The sequence below is a fragment of the Chiloscyllium punctatum genome, chromosome 41 (assembly GCF_047496795.1).
Source record: "Chiloscyllium punctatum isolate Juve2018m chromosome 41, sChiPun1.3, whole genome shotgun sequence".
Taxonomy (NCBI): domain Eukaryota; kingdom Metazoa; phylum Chordata; class Chondrichthyes; order Orectolobiformes; family Hemiscylliidae; genus Chiloscyllium; species Chiloscyllium punctatum.
In genome coordinates this window covers 63,380,497-63,400,383 of record NC_092779.1, presented here as the reverse complement: position 1 = coordinate 63,400,383, position 19,887 = coordinate 63,380,497, and positions in this window count along the sequence as shown.

Here is a 19,887-nt window from a genome sequence, read left to right as displayed (position 1 = left end):
TGCCCATTCACTCCACTTGTCTCAGTCACCTTGGAGCTTTTTTATATCCTCCTCACCCACTAACAATCCAACATCATTTAATGCTGTCAGCAGACTGAGAAATATTGCATTTGATTCCCTCAACTAAATGCTTGACATGATCCTTCCACTTCAAAACTGTTCACTGCTTCGTGTCAATTCTGTCATCTAAAACCATGCTCATATTTTAGTCCCAATCCTGTAACATTTGAGTTTGCTCACTAGGCCATAGTTTTTATCAACATCTTTCTGAAAATCTAAATGCATGGCATCCATTTTTTCTCTGTATGTATTGACCAGTCAATTTCTCAAATATGATTCCCAGTTCATGTTGACCCATTACATAAGGTCGTACAAACTAGGAGCAGCAGTTGGCCATCTGGCCCTTCGAGCCTGTGCCACCATTCAATAAGATAATGGTTGATCATTTCATGGCCTCAGCTCCACTTACCCACCCAATCACCATAATCCTTAATTCCTTTACTGTTCAAAAAATTATCTGAGTTCAAACATATTCATTGACAAATCCTCAACTATTTCACTGGACGAAGAATTCCTCAGATTCACAACCTTCTTGGTCAAGAAGTTCCTTCTCAATTCAGTCCTAAATCTGCTCCAACTAATTTTGAGGCTTTGCCCTGTTGTCCTAGTTTCACGTGCTTCTGGAAACATCCTTTATATTTCTATCTTATCAACTCCCTTCACAAATATATATGTTTCTATTCTTTCCTCCCTCATTCTTTCAAATTCCAATCAATGTATAATTCCAATATATTCCGTCTCTCCTCATAACCACCCCCCTCACCTCTGGAACCAACCTAGCAAGCCTCCTCTGCATCCATTGTAGTGGCAGTTTTTCCTTTCTCAAGTAGAGAAACCAAAACTACACGTATTACAGGTATGATCTCCCAGCACCCTGTACAGCTGCAACATAATCTCCTTGCTTTTACACTCAATCCCTTTCTCAATGAAGGACAAAACTCAATTTGCCTCGTTAATTTCCTGTTGCCCCAGCAGACCAACTTCTGTGATTCATACATAAGGACACCTGGGTCCCTCTGCACAAGAGCATGCTGCTTTTTTTAAACAATTCAAGTAACAGTCGTCTTTATTATTTTTCCTACCAAAATGGAAGATTTCACATTTATTATAATTGAACTCCATCTCCCAGACCTTGGCCGACTCACTTCAACTATTTATGTCCCTTTGTAAAGTTTAACAGTCTTCTGCACACTTTACTCTGCCACTCGTTTTAGTATCATCTGTAATCTTTGAGACACTACACGTGGCCCCCTATTCCAAATCATTTATGCAAGCTGTGAATAATTGTGGTCCCAGCACTGATCCATGGGGCACTCCACTAGTCACTGATCCAGAAAAACAATCATGTATTCCCCCTCGTTCCTTCATGTTAGTTATCCAATCCTCTCTCCATGCTAATACATTACCCCTAATGCCACACCTTACCCAGCAGCCTATTTGGCGTCACTGTATCGAATGTCTTTTGGAAATCTCAGTACACCACACCTACTGGGTCCCTGCAGTTGTAATGTCTTCATAGAATTCCAGTAGGTTTGTTACACGTGGCCTGCCTTTCATGAACCAACACTGTGTCTGCCCAACGGGACAATTTCTATCAAGATGCATTGCCATTTATTCCTTGATTACAGATTGAAATATTTTCCCCGACAGCTGTTATGCTAACCGGTCTATAATTCCCCACTTTTTGTCTACCTCCTTTTTTAAACAATGGTGTGTGAACTCCTGTTTTCCAATTTGCTGGAATTGCATCAGAGTCCAGTGAATTCAGAAAAATGTCCACAAGTGCTGTTGCTATTTCTCTCATCACCTCTGTTAGTACCTTGGGATACATTCCAGCTTTCACTTTGATACATAACTCCCATGAACGTTGCTTCCCCTTGCTGTTCCTAAGATCCACCTCACCAGATTCTGTGGAATCTGAGTGACGTGGGCTCTAGGGAGGTTAATGGTAGATTCAGGCGAGCTGTTTGACGAGGCATATTTCATCATTTAAGTTATCTCACCACATCTTACTTGTTCCTCTCAAGTGTCATTGTGAGATTTTCTCCAGCTTTCCCGTTATGCTGGTGAAGTAGAAAAGGGCAATGATCTTTCAACAATGCTGTATATTCCCTCAGACAGCTGAGCCTGCTCTAACCTGGGTGGGAACCTTACAGCAGGCTGGTAGAGTGTTGCTGCTGCTGTACCGAATCTTGGTGAGATCACATCTGGAGTACTATGCACAGGTTTAATCTCCTCCCTGAGGAAAGGATATTGGAATTAACTCAGAGATTATTCCCTCAACTGTAATGAAGGTGTTATCATAAAATCTCTACAGTGTAAAACCAAGCCATTTGACCCATCGACTCCACACTGATCCGCCGAAGACTATCCCATCCAATCCCACCACCCGTCCCACCCAATCTTGTAACCTGGCATTTTCCATAACTGATACACATGGCATCCACATCCCTGAACATTATGGGTAATTTAACGTGGCCAATCTACCTAGCATGCACATCTTGGGACTGTGGGAGGTATCTGGAGACTAAAATTGAATCTGATTCTCTGATGCTGTGAGGCAGCAATGCTAACCACTCTGCTACCTAATGTGGTCCACACAACTTGCCTGCACAGTTCACTCCTTGAAAAGTGACATTTGAGCAGGGAGATTTCATAACTCCCCAAACCTGTCGTTGAGCAACAGGAGGAGGACATTGAGGTCTTGAGTGGCTTGGTCAGAAACAGGTGCAGGACATTCAGGCCATCAGGACTAATGTCACAACACCAGGAGGGCTTTCAGCCCATTGTGTGTGTAAAGCCAGAACACAATGATTCCATTCAGTCACTCATGCCTCTTATACAGCAACTGGAGCAGATCTTTTACAGCCTTTTGCCTGTTACAAAGGAATTGTGAAAGGGAGCATAGAGGTTACAGAAAGGGAAGGATTTCAAATAACCAGCTTCACTGGGGAATGAAAAGTAGTGAAAAAATTATTGGGATTGAAGACAAAATGTTAAAATACATTATGGAGGAATTAATAACAGGAGATTTCCAAAGCCAAGCCACTATCCAGCGCAGTCGACATAGTTTTATGAAGGATAAATCATGTTTGAATGATTAGACTAACTTTCTTTAAAGAAAACGTAACAAGCAAGATGGATAATGGGGATCCTATAGATGGATTATATCTGGACGTCCAGATATGAGTGCGTAACGCGCATCGTAAAAGATTAATATGCAAGCCAAGAACACATGGGATTAGGAACAATTTACTTGCTTGGGAGAGGATTAGCTAACCAGAAAGACATGGTATGGAGCCGCTGGTTTTGGACTGGGTTGGACAAGGTCTAAAATCAAACGACACCAGGTTAGAGTCCAATGGGTTTATTTGTAAACACAAGGTTTCATTGTGCTGCTCCTTCATCAGGTGTAAGAGAGAGGAAGACCTTAAACACAGAAGTTATAAGGGCAAGATCAAAGGGTTGTACAACTCATGTAAATGAATTATCAACACACCTAAGATGGCTCTTAAGTAATTAATCAGTTAGAATGGAGATGCGAGTTTGATTGATTAATATGCAAATCGCAGAATTTATTTCAAGTTACTGTCTGGAGATACCTTCAGGTACTATCGATGTAAATGAAGTAACACTTGCGGTCAGACAATGTATTCTAAGCGTGAGGCCTTGTTTAGAATCTGTCTGTGTCTTGACCTGGAGTCTGACTGGTTTTATTTACAAAGTAGGAGTAGCACATATGTGTATGTGTGAGAGAGAGGGCGTGTCTGTGTGAAGGGGAGAGAGATACACTGCGTGTATGTGTGAGAGAGTGAGGTGGAGTGTGCGTTTGAGCGCGAGAGGGAGAAAGAGAGGCTGTTTGTGCATGCGTGTGTGACAGAGTGGAGTGCGTGTGTAGAACGTGAGAGAGGGGGAGTGTGAATGTGTGTGAGGGGCTGATAGGGAGAGTGTGCATCATTGTATGTAACGGTGAGAGTGAGAGTATGTGCTTGTCCAGGCTAAGATACAGACAGATACGGCTGATCCCTTTCCCCACACACACTCACTGCGTGGTTTCAGAGCTTCCCCTCTCTGTAGCCTCTGCTCCATTTGTTGATCATGTTACAGACCCAGATGCTGTAACTACAGTCCCCATGCTCCATCCAGAGTTGGGTCACCAAATTGTCAGGTCTCCTTGAATGTCTGAGGCAGCTCACAGCACAAACACTAGCAAACCATCCCCAGCAGCTCCACTAACCTTTCAATAACAGGAAACAGCCACGAGCCTCTCAGCTACAAGTTAGATGCCTGGTCCTTTGCAATTATACTCAAGGGTCTTCCTTGACCGCACGATCAACTGAGAGAGACAAACAGAGGTGCTCCGCGAGCAGGCGCATACCAAGTTTCAAACACGTGAGTCAAAGCTCCTGGAATACCTGTCCATGGAGCACCACATGGGACACATCGGGAAGTGAACAACAGCCTGACACACACCATTTCTATGTTTCTGAGCTTCACCATGCCAGCAATCGATATAGGAGGGAGTCAAAAGCCAAAGCCAGGGAAAGATACAGGGAAAAAAAATAATTCACTGATAACTTGGTGAAAACGTGGATAAGGAGATGGGGGGATTGGAATAACTGGATAAGTAAGACAACAGTACGCCCAATCTTAAGAATGCACACATTGAATGCGGACATTGTCAGATCAGCTGAAATGGTCCATTGCTTCAAAGTTTGAATCTTCTTCACAGAACCAGCCCAGACATCATAAACTGGGTAAGGTGACTGCTAAGATGGAGAGCTGTGTAGACATTGCTAGTGGACTACTCCATAAACTGGACTATCTGAATAGCATGGGGAACATTGCAAACGTTTCCAGGATATTGCAACCCTCTACCACCACCCTCAGTCTCTGACCTTCGAGCCAATTTTGTATCCAAAAGGCTAGTTCTCCATGTATTTCATATGAACCAACCTTGTTAAACAGATGACCATGTACAATGTTGTTCAACGCCTTACTGATGTCCATATTGACAATGTACACCTCTCTACCTCAATTCATCTTCTTAGTCGCTTCTTCAAAAAAAATCTCAGTCAAGTCAGTGAGACACAATATTGCTTACACAAAGCCATGTTGACTATCCCTAATCAGTCGTTACCTTTCAAAATGCGTGAAAATCCAATGCCTTGTAATCCCCTCCAACAACGTACCCACCACTAACGTCAGGCTCACTGGCTTTTCCTTATTACCCTTCTTAAATCATTTAACTCATGGCACCACGTTAGCCAACCTCCAGTCTTCCGGCACTTTACTTGTGGCTATTGATGATAGGAGGGGGCCCATCAATCTCTTCCCTAGCTTCCCACAGAGTATAGCTAACATCTAATAAAAGCCAAGACATTTTCCTTCCTTTGCATGATTTAAGATCTCCAGCAGCTCCTCTGTAAGACAGACGGTTTCCTAGATTTCAATACCTTTTCCTCAAGTTCCTTCGCTTCCAAATCCTCCGGCACATAAATACTGATGCAAAATATTCGTTCAGTACCTCCCCCATTTCCTCTGGTTCTGCACATGTGCAGCCTTGCTGATCTTTAAGGATGTCCTATTCTCTCCATAATTACTCTTCGTCCTTGACGTATTTGTAGAATTCCTTTGGATTCTCCTTAACTTTATTTGCCAAAGCTATCACATGTCCCCTTTTCATGCTCCCAGTTTCCTTTTTTCGTATTTTCTTGTTGCCTCAGTATCTTTTAGTGATTCACTTTAAATCATGAATTAAGAGGCTAATGATGCTCATTCTGATTGTTGGAAAAATCCACCTGGTTCACGGAAACCCTTTAAGGAAACTAACTGCCATCCTTACCTGGACTGGCCTACATGTGACTCCAGACCCACAGCAATGTGGTTGACTGTTAACTGCCCTCTGGGTAATAGATGCTTGCCTAGCTAGGAACGCCCTCATCCCATGAATGAATTAAGAAAGAAAATCTCAATTCCTGCTGTCTATACCTGACATATCTTTCCCTCTTATCTGTGACCAGAACCTCAATTTCTTCAATCCCTCAGCATTTCTTACACGTACCAGCCTTACCCTTCATCCTAACAGGAAAATAATGTCTCTGTACTCCTGACATTTCATTTTCAAAGGCTTCCCACTTCTCAACTGGCCCCCTTCTCTGCGAGTATCTGCCCCAATCGACTTTGGAAAATTCTTGATTAATATCACCAGAATTGAATTTTCAACAATTTAGAACTTTATGTTTGAGACCTGGTTCATCTTTTCCCATCTCTATTTTGCAACTAATAGAATTATGATGACTTGCCATAAAGTGCTCCCCCACTGATGCCGCAACCATCCCCTCCCCACTGCCTTATTTCCCAAGCGTAAGGTGACGTTTACCTCCTTCCCTGCGATGGAGAGCATTGGTCAAGCAGCTGCAGCGTTGTCACTGGGATTGGGGTCCGCAGAGTCTTCAACTCATTGGGTTGAACCAAACAATAATTTGTCTCAGTGACATTTTCATTGAGTGTGACATTAACTACCCACCCAACTCCATGGCATCCCTCTTATTCAATCCCAGCCCGATTCTCCCATCCATCATGGCTGGAGGTACTCACTATCGCCCGGATGCCCCTGGATATTCCGTGATCCCTGAAAATGGTCCCACCATCAAAAGGCCAATGGGCACATGGTTGAACTTTCTCAGTTAGAAGCTGCCCTGCACAGTTTACCCCGAGCATGGCAGATAAGGGGCAATTACATCACAGTTTGTCGACGGGGCACGGAGGTCCTGGTGGATGGGCTAGTACAGAGGGGGACCATTCTCTTCTCAGGGGGTGGAGGGGGGCACACCACCAGTCCCACCGAGCATGGTCTGAGCTCCCCACCCAGTTCAGTGCAGTATCTGCGGTCTGAAGAAATGTCCAGCAATACAGGACAGGCATCAATAACCTTCCCCACTCTGTCAGGATAAGTGTTATCGTGTTCTCTCTGCTCTCTCACACTCACTGTATATCTGTTATAGCACCGACCCCCGAACAAGGTTCATGCTCCACCACTCTCACTGCTGCAAGCAGCACCTTCCTTCTCTCTCTCTCTTTCCCCTCCACTGTATCTCCCTCATTAGTAACAATGCTTGGATACAACACTATGGACTGACTCCCTCTGAACACACTTCAACATCTCTCCCCCAACCCACAACAGCACGAACACCAGTGACCCCCACACCCACCTTCACACCCTCCCTCCATTTCTTGCATTCCAAGAGAAACAGCCTGGAATAGGATGGAAAGTGACAAGCCGGGTGGTGGAGTGCCCGATGTCCATCTCTCCCCACCACCACCCGTACCTGTGTGTCTGTATTTGACTCTGTGAGTATCTATATGTAAGTGCAGGTCTGACCGTCTCTGTAGTGCTGAAAATGAAACAATCTCTCCCTCAGCTGGCCTCCCCACCCTACTGCAGTGACAGCGGCAGAGAGTGACAACCCTCGAGGATTCAGTCTGGGAGGGAGAGAGAGTGAGAGAGCTCATAGCACGATCCAAACTGACAGTACCATCAAGACACACACGAGCAGGCTCACACACACAAAGCTGGTAGATGGAATGTTACAAATATACTTGGGCCTGTCAGAATGGAAATGCTCATCTCTGAGTGAACCATTTTGTCAGGAGATGGGATGAATTGATTTCTCATTCTGTGATTTCAAATGCTTAAAACTTGTGTGCGAAAATATTGAGAAGTCCCGAAAAAGGCCCAGTAGTGTTGCTAATGACACAGGAACAACATTGCTCAGTATCGGACAAAACTGCTGTATGCTTCCAAAGATATTATTGGAAAAATCAAACGCCTGTGCAATTTGAGAGATTCACAGTGAAGAATTTGTTATCTTCTGGACGAGCAAAAAAACTCTGCCATTGATGCAGTGATGTGGGGAGTCCAGCAGAGGGTAATATTGTATGAATCTAATCACAAATCTTAGAGTCTAGCATTGCTGTCTCACAGCACCAGGCTCCCCGGGCTCGTGTCCACCCTCGGCCGATTGTCTGTGTGGAGTTTCACATTCTCTCCGTGTCTGCAAGGGTTTCCACCAGATTCTCCTGTTTCCACCCGCAGTCCAAAGGTGCGGATATTAGGTGAACTAGCCATGCTAAATTCTCCATAGTGCCCAGGGATGTGTAGGTTAGAGGCATTAGTCATGAGTAAACGTAGGATTGCATTTGAACTTGTCTGGGTGGGTTACTCTTTGAAGTGTCAGTGCAGATGTGGTGGGTCGAAGGGCCTGTTTCCACACTGTAACGATTCTATGAACTCCATGAACAACAGGGACAGACAGAGAGAGAGGAGGAGCGAGACTTCGATTCCAATTTCAATCTATTTACTTCAAAAACAACTTTGCACAGAGATGCAGACAGAGGTACACACAAACTGAGACACTGACACTAACACAGATAACATATGCACACAGAGATACGCACACAGACTTGGACATTTATACACAAACACACGAACATAACCCCACATACAGGCACACACTGTCTTTAATACAGAGATATATACGTTTTTATTAAGAAGTTATCAATGATCAGTCGGAGAAGGCAGGAGAATGGGGTTGAGAAATATTTTAGCAGCGATCAAATGTCATGGCAGACAAGATGGGCTGAATGGCCTAATTCTGTTCCAGGATTCATTGCTCATGTGATCTTGTGGTGCCTGGAATTGTCTTTCGACTGGGTCAATGGAGGCTGAATTTGGTAAGTATTTGATTTAGGCGAGTTAATGAGAATGTGGACAGGCTTGAGGGGCTGAATGGTCGATATATGTGGTAAAAACAATGACTGCAGATGCTGGAAACCAGATTCTGGATTAGTGGTGCTGGAAGAGCACAGCAGTTCAGGCAGCATCCGAGGAGCTTCGAAATCGACGTTTCGGGCAAAAGCCCTTCATCAGGATGACGGGCTTTTGCCCGAAAGGTCGATTTTGAAGCTCCTTGGATGCTGCCTGAACTGCTGTGCTGGTCGATATATGTTCCTAATTGTCCACTCCTTATATATCAAAGGAGTGGTGATTCATTTGAGGGGAACACATTTTGAGAATAAGGACCTTCCCACTTCTGACTGAGACAGGGATGTTCCTTTCTCTTTAGGTTTGTATGATCTGTGGTGTTCTCATGCCGAAGTAGCAAGGTTCAGTTCCATAGATCTTTGGTGAACAAGAGAATCCATGTTTATTGGGAACTGACAGGAAAGGGATGTTTCGTCACATTCACATCAACAATGCATATTCTGAATGGTCAGCAGGCGCACGGGGCTGAATGGCCAGCTGCTGATCCTAACCCATATGTTGTTCTCTGAACCACTCAGTAATGGTACAGAGGTAAAGAAAGATCCCATTCAGCCAGTCGGCATCGTTATAATGAGACAGACGGAGGCCATTCTGCCCTCTAAGGATTTACACAGGAATAGATTGAAGTCATTCAGCCGGCTAAGTACATTACACAGTGTGGGATGAGGCTATCCTACCTTCCTAGCCTGCTGCCCAGCAACAGGGGAAACCTGGTAAACTATCAGGGAATAAACATTCAGGATAAATGTTTATATTCAGGTTGTAAAATTGTAACTTGGTGGAGTGCCTCAGGGATCAGTGTGACATTAGCAACAATTTATAATCTATACCCAATGACTTAGATGAGAGGACTGATTGAATTGGAGCTCAATTAGTTCATTTACCAAGATAGTCATTTAACAGCACATGGAGACCCTGCAATGGGATAACGATGGGGAGATAGTGAGCAAAACTTTGGCAGAAAACAGTATAACAAGGGCTAAGGGAAGTCAGTGCTCTGTTGAACAGACAAAATAACAGTAACCTACTTAAATGTAGAGAACATCGCAGAACGCATTGGTACGGAGGGATGTGTGTGTCTCGGTACATGAGCCATATAAACCCAGTCAGCAGATTCAGCAAGTGATTAGGGAAGTGCATTGAATGATGCTGTTTCATGCAAAGGCAATCGGGTATACTCATCGGGATGTTTTGCTGCATCTGTACATGGCGAAGCTGAGACTACATCGAATGTATTGTGTGTAGTAATGAACCCTGAAGTTGAAAGAGAAAAAAAATGCAGTTGTTTTGGAAGCTTTTCACAGATGTTTCACTTTACCCTTTGGGTAGAATGAAGGCCTGATAGAATCATAGTGTCATACAGCAAGGAAACAGACCCTTCAGTCCAGCTCATTTGCACTGACCAGATATTCCAACCTGATGTAAAACCATTTGCAAACATGAGACCCATAACTCTCTAAACCCTTCTTATTCATATACCCATCCATTGCCTCTTAAATGTTGTAATTGTACCAGCCTCCACCACTTTCACTGCCAGCTCACCCCATACACGCACTACCCTCTGTGTGAAAACTTTACCTCTCAGGTATCTTTTTAATTTTTCCCTCTCACTTTAAATCTTTGCCCTCTGGTTTGGACTCCTCCAGCCTTGGAAAATAACCTTGGCTGATCCCGCACCCATGGCCCTCATGGCCTGTCCAAGGTCAGAGTACTTCAGACCTGAGAATGAGAGCTGATCGTATTGAACCATATAAGACCCTGAGGAGAGTGTATTGGGGCGGAGCTGAGGGATGAGAGAATAAAACTAAGGATTCGATTTTAGAAAACAACATGCATGTACCATGAAGACTTGAATTTATTGTACAAAAATTATGCAGGCACATATAAATATACCTTCAAATTATAAATTAAAATTATTCCTAAATGGAGCAGTTAACAGGGATGGAGTCATTCAATCAAGAGAATGTTGGTGTTTGGGTCACATTATTACATGGTTCAGATCAGAGAGGGAGCAAATGCAACCCGTAGTAGAAGCATCAGCCATTGCTCTGTCTCTACTTGAACTTCTCTACAGTAACATATGAGAGCCGAAAACCAATCAGACATCTTTAGCACTCTTTGAGGGTTCATGTTGAGGATTCATTGGAATATCTCCACTGCCTGCAGCAAAGGGAATTCAGCCAAATCTAACTGTTCCAGGAAGAAACCCCAGTGCTAGCAGCTTCTGTGAGGCAGAATCATTTCAGAAGCAGAATAACAATTGAAACTCTCTCAATTTTACTTTAATTCCGAAATTAACTGTTATTTGGACAAAGCTCTTTCGAATTAATATTCTGCAGAGTTCCATTTTTTTTCGGTTTGCCTTCAGATGTGTGTGCGTGTGCGTGTGTCTACGTATGCATGTTTCTGTGTCTCAGATTTATAGAAAAATAAATGTTGATGTACATTTTGTCGATGTTCAAACTGTATATCATTTACGTATCCATCTTAATTCGACTAACTTTGCTTTGGTTTTAGATTAGTTATTTTTACAAATCTAAGAAACCTGTCTGACTTGTTCCTAACACTGAACCTGACCCAGTCTGAGATGGATATCATTTACCATATCACACATTTAGTTGCACTGATAATTTGTCATAACGTCTGGAGGAGTGGGACTAGAAAAAGAAGCAATGACTCTCTAACCTCAGTAGGAACAGGGATAAGGAGAATTTCTCAAAAGGCCACTTGAGTGGGAATTTCTCCGACCCACAGGTTTGTGGTACCTGTGTGTTTGCATTTATTCAAAGATGTGTTGGTTAAATATTTGACGGGAAAGTGACTCAAAGATAATGAACTGCAGATAGAAACGTGGGGCTGAGACCACACTCTGATCAGCCACAACTTTAGTGCCTGGTGGGGCAGGGACCCACTCCTGTTCCTCAGTCCTACTTCGCCCCATTCCATTCGGCCCCTCAATCGGCTACACAGGAGCAGTTGGAGACCACTTACTCCTACTACCTGGTGCACAGAAACCGGGGTGACCATTCAGCCCCAGAATACAGTCAAACATGATTTGGTGTTGATCAGAAAACGTTCTTAGGAAAAAGAGTTGGTGTTACTGTGAAACAGTCCCCTCCTGTCTCTTTACAGAAGTTCCCCTGTCTCCATTTATTTGTCATGTTGTTGACCCAGATTCATATTGAATAATGACCACATACTGTACCTAGAAATTGCTCACAAAATGTTCTGGTCTCTTTGACTACAACATTCCTTCACAGGACAGCCAGGAAAATAACAACGATGAACCTTCCAATAAAAGAATGCAAGAACATGAGAAGCAGGAGTAGGCCATTCAGCTCCTATGGTCTGTCTTTCCCTTCTATTGGATCATGGCTGATCTGCTCTAAGCCCCAACTCCTGGAGTGTCTGCCATGTCAAACATCCATCCATCCCTTCTTCCAATTACCTCAATGATCTATCTCCCCTTCCTCTGTGGAAGAGTGACGTCCCGATGGTCACTCCCCTCTGTGAGAAGGAAGCACACCATGACCTATTGACATCAACAAAATATATCAAAACCAGGTGACTGGCCCTGACAACAAGGCAGTGTTTACCTGAGGATGGTATCAAGTAACCTGAAGAAAATTGAACATAATGGGAATGAAGTGTAACCTCCCCACAGGTTGGAGTGATTCAGCACAAAGAAGATGTTTGTGGTTCTTCGACATGTACCACCTGAGTCTCGGGACATCTCTGCGGGAGATCCACAGAACAACCATCCTCGTTTGCGCCTCGGTGTCTTCCCCCCATCAGAATCTCAGAAGTGAAGATGGTGACTGAACATCATGTAATGTTTAGAATAATGTGCCCCCCTTCAGCTCCTGAAGCAGCCTGTGTCCATGTGCAGGAAGACCCGGACAGCATTCAGGCTTGTGCTGTTGAAGTGTCACTAACATTCATGTAACAGTCCTGCTGGATACTGTGCATTACCAGAGTAAAGAGAGGTGCTCGTTCAGCACTTCAAGCTCACTTCACAGCAATGTGAGGAGGTCATTCTGCCCATCAATGTTATTGGATAAGAATAGGGATATCCTCAGGAGAATTCATACTCTCAACAAACAGTATTCCAATTCCATCTCAAACATCTAAAACTGTAAGTACAACAAACTTTTATCCACCCACCTCCATAACCAGCGCTCCTCAAACATTCCAGAAGATTCCCCTGGCCTCGGAAACGCCATTAGCCATGCGGCTGATGCAGCTACCACCCCCACACTGAGTGATGATGTCACTTCCGCCCCCATCATGACCACTCCCACAGCCACTTCCGGCCCTCACATCATCGCTGATGTCACACGCTCAGTGACTTCCGCCACCCCTACTGCCATGATCACCACCACTTCCGCCCCCACCAGCGCCACTCACCTGCATTCTGCTGACACGGCCCCCACAGACCCCACTGTCACTATCCCCCCACACCCCAGAACCCCGAGGGCAACATTACCCCAGCTCATGCCTCCACCCCCATTCCCCCCACCATCACACCCACTCCAGGTACTGGCTCCGACCCCACTCCCAGCTCCACACCCACACCAGATCCCAGCTCCCGGCCCTGCCGAGTTTTCACCATCCCTCCACACCTCCCACTCACTGAGGACAAACGATCAGTCCTCAGCAAAGGACTCACCTTCATCCCCCTCTGTCCATGCATCAATGAATTTAATACACGCCGTGACATCGAACAATTCTTTCGTCGCCTCCGCCTCCGAGCTTACTTTCACAATCAGGACTCCCGCCCACCTTCCGAGGACCCCTTTGCCCACCTCCAACACACTGCATCCACCTGGACACCCCGCGCTGGCCTATTACCTGCCCTCGACCTCTTCATTTCCAACTGCCGCCGGGACATTAATCGCCTCAACCTGTCGTCCCCCCTCCCCCACTCCAACCTCTCACCCTCACAACGCGCAGCCCTCCAATCTCTCTGCTCCAATCCCAACCTCACCATTAAGCCAGCGGATAAAGGGGGCGCAGTGGTAGTCTGGCGCACTGACCTCTACACCGCTGAAGCCAAACGCCAACTCGAGGACACCTCTTCCCACTGCTCCCTCGACCATGACCCTACCCCCCATCACCAAACCATCATTTCCCAGACCATACAGAACCTCATCACCTCAGGAGATCTCCCACCCACAGCTTCCAACCTCATAGTCCGGGAACCCCGCACTGCCCGTTTCTACCTCCTTCCCAAGATCCACAAGCCTGACCACCCTGGCTGACCCATTGTCTCAGCATGCTCCTGCCCCACTGAACTCATCTCTACCTACCTTGACACTATCCTATCCCCCCTAGTCCAGGAACTCCCCACATACGTTCGAGACACCACCCACGCCCTCCACCTCCTCCAAGACTTCCGTTTCCCCGGCCCCCAACGCCTTATCTTCACCATGGATATCCAAACCCTCTACACCTCCATCCACCATGACCAGGGCCTCCAAGCCCTCCGTTTTTTCCTCTCCAGACGTCCCCAACAGTACCCTTCCACTGACACTCTCATTCGTTTGGCCGAACTGGTCCTCACCCTTAACAATTTCTCCTTTGAATCCTCCCACTTCCTCCAGACCAAAGGTGTAGCCATGGGCACACGTATGGGCCCCAGCTATGACTGTCTCTTTGTTGGCTATGTAGAACAGTTGATCTTCCGTAATTAAACCGGCACCACTCCCCACCTCTTCCTCCGCTATATTGATGACTGCATTGGCGCCACCTCGTGCTCCCGTGAGGAGGTTGAGCAATTCATCAACTTCACCAACACATTCCACCCTGACCTTAAATTTACCTGGACTATCTCTGACACCTCGTTCCCCTTCCTGGACCTCTCCATCTCCATTAGTGACGACCGACTTGACACTGACATTTTTTACAAACCCACCGACTCCCATAGCTACCTGGATTACACCTCTTCCCACCATATCTCTTGCAAAAATGCCATTCCGTATTCCCAATTTCTCCGCCTCCGCCGTATCTGCTCCCAGGAGGACCAGTTCCACCATAGAACACACCAGATGGCCTCCTTCTTTAGAGACCACAATTTCCCTTCCCACGTGGTTAAAGATGCCCTCCAACGCATCTCGTCCACATCCCGCACCTCCGCCCTCAGACCCCACCCCTTCAACCGTAACAAGGACAGAACGCCCCTGGTGCTCACCTTCCACCCTACAAACCTTCGCACCAACCAAATCATCTGCCGACATTTCCGCCACCTCCAAAAAGACCCCACCACCAGCGATATATTTCCCTCCCCACCCCTTTCCGCCTTCCACAAAGACCGTTCCCTCCATGACTACCTGGTCAGGTCCACACCCCCATACGACCCACCCTCCCATTCTGGCACTTTCCCCTGCCACCGCAGGAACTGTAAAACCTGTGCCCACACCTCCTCCCTTACCTCTATCCAAGGCCCTAAAGGAGCCTTCCACATCCATCAAAGTTTCACCTGCACATCCACTAATATCATTTATTGTATCCGTTGCTCCCGATGTGGTCTCCTCTACATTGGGGAGACTGGGCGCCTCCTAGCAGAGCGCTTTAGGGAACATCTCCCGAGACACCCGCACCAATCAACCAAACCGCCCCGTGGCCCAACATTTCAACTCCCCCTCCCACTCTGCCGAGGACATGGAGGTCCTGGGCCTCCTTCACCGCTGCTCCCTCACCACCAGACGCCTGGAGGAAGAACGCCTCATCTTCCGCCTCGGAACACTTCAACCCCAGGGCATCAATGTGGACTTCAACAGCTTCCTCATTTCCCCTTCCCCCACCTCATCCTAGTTTCAAACTTCCAGCTCAGCACTGTCTCCTTGACTTGTCCAGACTTGTCCGACCTGCCTATCTTCTTTTCCACCTATCCACTCCACCCTCTCTTCCTTGACCTATCACCTTCATCCCCTCCCCCACTCACCCATTGTACTCTATGCTACTTTCTCCCCACCCCCACCCTCCTCTAGCTTATCTCTCCACGCTTCAGGCTCACTGCCTTTATTCCTGATGAAGGGCTTTTGCCCGAAACATCGATTTCGCTGCTCGTTGGATGCTGCCTGAACTGCTGTGCTCTTCCAGCACCACTAATCCAGTATAAGAATAGGGATAGCCCATTCATTCTCTCCTGACTATTACACAGGAAGATAAGGAGCCCAGTCAAACACATGAGCTGTTAAACAGGAAACACAGTTTGCCCAGTCAGGTTCTTGAGCGTCTCCCATGACATCAGGAGGTGGCCATTCAGCCACTCAAGCCCATTGTACAGAAATAAGACGATGTTATCTATGACCAAACAAGACAAACCAATGAAACAGAGACGGCACGGATAGACTGCTCTATGTCGTTCCTCCTGGCTCCATTGCTAATGGTACACAATAGATACATTAATATGGTTCATTGACAGGGAGGAGGGTGGACATCTCCGAGAAGGCAGACCGGTATTCCCAGTGGAGGTCGGAAGCTGTTGGGAACAATAAACATTTTAGGCATTGCAGCTGCTGACAGATTTATGAACAATGTGACTTTCAGTGCAGGGTCACACACCAACTGCACATTGAGGCAATGAGAGTTCATTCAGAGCCTGAAGCTCTCTCCCAACCAACATAGGAGCTTCACAGAGGTACATAAACTAAAAAGAAGCACAGTGTCATGGGCAAAATGTAATTTCCCATGCCATCAATGTCTTTCTCTGGATGTAATGTGTGTTTGTCCATAATCTTCAAGGTTCAATGCAGTCAACTCTTATTCTCTCACTGTGCTGCAAATTAAACATCAATTTCCTTCACACTCTCTTCATGTTACCATCATCCCAGAGATTATTCTGATAAAACAGCTTTGCACTGCCTCTGTGACAAGGAGATCACCGATTTATAAAGGTCAGAAAGTCTGTCCATAATAGCCCAAATACTGCCTCAACAACACTCCACAACTCCTACATATGACTCATTTTGTAATGAAGGCTGGCATTTCAGTTCCTGTCCTGATTAATGGATGCCCTGCATGGATTCTGTTTGTGATGCGTGACCAAGGACATTCCGGTCCTTTTTGGCAAAAGCACTTCCCAACCTCACACCTTCTAATAAATATAACATGAAAAGGAAAGTATATGTTAACTAGAAAGAACAAAGAAAATGTACAGCCCAGGAACAGGCCCTTTGGCCCTCCAAGCCTGAGCCGTTCCAAATGTACTGTCTAAACCTGTCGGTCAATTCCTAAGCATTTGTATCCCTCTGCTCTCCATCTACTGCATCTGTCCATACGCATCTTAAATGAATGTACTGTGCCTGCCTCTACCACCTTTGCTGGCAACGCATTCCAAACGGCCACCACCCTCTGTGTGAAGTATTTGCCGCGTGTATCCCCCTTAATCTTTCCACCTCTCACCTTGAAAGCGTGACCTCGCGTTATTGAATCCTTCACACTGGGAAAATGCTTGTCTCTATCCACCCTGTCTAAACCCTTCACAATTTTGTAAACCTCAATCAGGTCCCCCCTCAATCTCCTTTTTATTAATGAAAATAAACCTAACCTACTCAACCTTTCTTCATAGCTAGCACCTTCCATCCTCGTAAACCTTCTTTGCACCCTCCAAAAGGCATCTATATCCTTTTGATAATGTGGCGACCAGAACTGTATACAGTATTCTTAGTGCGGCTGAACCAATGTCTTGTACAATTTTAACATGACTTGCCAGCTCGTATACTCAATACGCCGTCCAATGAAGGCAAGCAAACCATATGCCTTCTTGACTACTCTATCCACCTGTGCAGCAACCTTCAGAGTACCATGGACCTGCACTCCCAGATCTCTCTGCCCAACAACTTTGCTCAAGGCTCTTCTGTTCATTGTATAATTCGCTCTAGAATTAGTCTTGCCTACATGCATTACCTCACATTTGTCTGGATTGAAAACCATCTGCCACTTTCCGCCCAAATCTCCAGTCCCTCTATATCCTCCTGCATTCTCTGACAGTCCCTTATGCTTTCTGCTACTCCAACAATCTTCATGTCATCTGCAAACTTGCTGATCATACCAACAGTGTCCTCTTCTAGATCATTTATTTATATTACAAACAACAGTTGCCCCAACACTGACCCCTGTGGATCACCTCTGGTCACCTTTCACCATTTTGAGAAACTCCCTTCAAATACTCCTCTCTGTCTCCTGTTTCTCAACCAGTTCTTTATCCACCTAGCTAGAATACCCTGCACACCATATGACTTCAGTTTCTCCATTTTTCTACCATGGGGAATCTTATCAAACGCCTTACTAAAGTCCACGTATATGACGAAAGTCCTTTCTTTCATCTAGCAAATTGCTCACTTCCTCAAAGAACTCAATTACGTTGGTAAGGCACGATCTCCCCTGCACAAAACCATTTTGCCTATCACTGTAAACCCATTCTTTTCTAAATATAAGTAGATCCTATCCCTCAGTACCTTCTCCAGCAACTTTCCCACCACTGCCGTCATGCACACTCATCTTTGGTTACCCAGAATATCCCTACTACCCTTCTTTTCCAGGGGGACAACATAAGCTACCCTCCAATCCTCCGGCACCTCACTTGTATTTAAGGATTCCACAAAGATATCTGTCAGGGCCCCAGCTATTTCCCCTCTCACCTCCCTCAGCAACGTGGGATAGATCCCATCCGGTCCTGGGGATTTGTCCACCTTAATAACCACTAGCCTACCCAACACATCTTCGCTACTTATGTCAGCGTGATCCAGGCTAATCAAACTTCAATCTCTAATCTCAACATTCATCATGTTCCTCTCCTCAGTGAACACTGATGCAAAGTAATCATTCAGAATCTCACCCATTCTCTCAGGTTTGACACACTGCCTTCCTTCGTTATCCTTTAGTGGACCAATCCTTTCTCTAGTTACACTCTTGCTTCTTGTATAAGAACAAAATGCTTAGTGATTCTCCTTAATTCTGCTCGCTAAAGATATTTCATAACCTATTTAAGCCCGCTTGATTCCTCGTTTAAGACTTGTCCTACTTTTCCGATATTCACCCAGGGCCCATTCTGTTCTGAGCTGCCTAGGCCTTATGTATGCTTCCCTTTTCCTCTTGGCTAGTCGTAGAATTTCTCCTGTCATCCACGGTTCACGAATGTTGCCCTTCCTATCCTTTGCCTTCAATGGGACATGCCTATCCTGCACTATCTTTAACCTATCTTTCAAAGCCTCCCACGTCTCAAATGTGGACTTCCCTTCAAATAGCTGTGTCCGTTCCGCATTTCTGAGCTTCTGCTAAATTTTGATTTAATTGGTCTTGGCTCAGTTTAGTACTTTTCCCTTAGGACCACTCTCTTCTTTATCCATGAGTATTCTAAAACTTACAGAATTGTGGTCACTGTTCCCAAAGAAATCCCCCACCGCAACTTCTACCACCTGTCCTTGTTCCCCAGTACCAGGCACAATATGGCCTCTTCCCTCGTCGGACTATTGACATACTGCAGTAGAAAACTCTCCAGGACATTTCTTACAAATTCTACCCCATCCAGACCTCTGACGCTAAGTATATCCCAGTCAATTTTGGGAAAATTAAAATCTCCCATCACCACTACCCTATGGCCTCGACATATTTCCATAATCTGTTTACCTATTTGTTCTTCTACCTCATGCTCACTGTTGGGAGCCCTGTAATACAGCGCCAACAGTGTAACTGCACCCTTCTAATTTCTCTGCTCCACCCATAATGCCTCACTACCCAAGACCTCCATAGTGTGCTCCTTTAGCACAGCCGTGATATCGTCCTTGACTAGCAATGCAACTCCACCCCTCCCTTTTACTCCCTCCCTGTCCTGAGAGAAGCATCTATATCCAGGGATGTTTAATTGCCAATCTTCATGCCCTTCCTTCAGCCAATCCTCTGAGATTGCAATTACATGATACTCCCAGGCACCAATCCAAGCCCTAAGTTCATCTGCCTTTCACACTATACTCCTTGCATTAAAGTAGATGCATTTT